Source organism: Chaetura pelagica, unplaced genomic scaffold (genome assembly GCF_000747805.2).
Source record: "Chaetura pelagica isolate M959 unplaced genomic scaffold, ChaPel_1.0 scaffold316, whole genome shotgun sequence".
NCBI classification, from domain to species: Eukaryota; Metazoa; Chordata; class Aves; order Apodiformes; family Apodidae; genus Chaetura; species Chaetura pelagica.
The window spans coordinates 2,108,192-2,108,863 of NW_009953497.1; the positions used below are offsets into that span (position 1 = coordinate 2,108,192).

The following is a 672-nucleotide window of genomic DNA, read 5'->3' on the forward strand; positions in this document are numbered from 1 at the left end:
TGCTAGTGCCTGTTCTGGGTATGCCAGGAAGCCATGGGGCTGGTTCCTGGCTGGGATGTCCTGTGGATACACAGCACCTGTACCCAGTCTGGCTTTCATGGGCAGCCTTGGTGTTTCTTGTAGCCAGGGGAGACCCAGAGTGCCAGTGCCCTGAGCTGGTGCCTATTCCTGGTACTTTGTCCATGGGTGTCCCAGGAAGCCACAGGGCTAGATTCTGCCTGGGATGTCCCATGGATACACAGCACTTGTACCCAGCTCAGATTTCTCAGGCAACCCTGGTGCTGCTGGTGGCCATTCATGGGCAGCCTTGGTGTTTCTTGTAGCCAGGGGAGACCCAGAGTGCCAGTGCCCTGAGCTGGTGCCTATTCCTGGTACTTTGTCCATGGGTGTCCCAGGAAGCCACAGGGCTAGATTCTGCCTGGGATGTCCCATGGATACACAGCACTTGTACCCAGCTCAGATTTCTCAGGCAACCCTGGTGCTGCTGGTGGCCAGGGCCCTTGATACCAGTGCCTAGGAGCCATGGGTGCCAGTGCCCCGAGCTGGTGCCCGTTCCTGGTGCTCTGCCAGCACCAGTGCCTGGCCTGGGTGTCTTAGGAAGCCTCGGGGCCGGCTCCTGGAGCCACGGCCCCGCAGTGCTTGGACCCAACCCAGCCATTCCCTGCAGCCCGG

The 672-nt window shown here is 60.4% G+C and overlaps 1 protein-coding gene across 1 annotated transcript in view; it reads right to left on the reverse strand.

The window, feature by feature from the left end:
- The window catches only part of LHFPL4 (lipoma HMGIC fusion partner-like 4), a gene marked incomplete at its 5' end in the record, with an annotated part of 11,117 nt that overhangs the window by 10,185 nt on the left and 260 nt on the right, over positions 1-672 (reverse strand). The gene's annotated exons all lie outside the window — the stretch shown is intronic.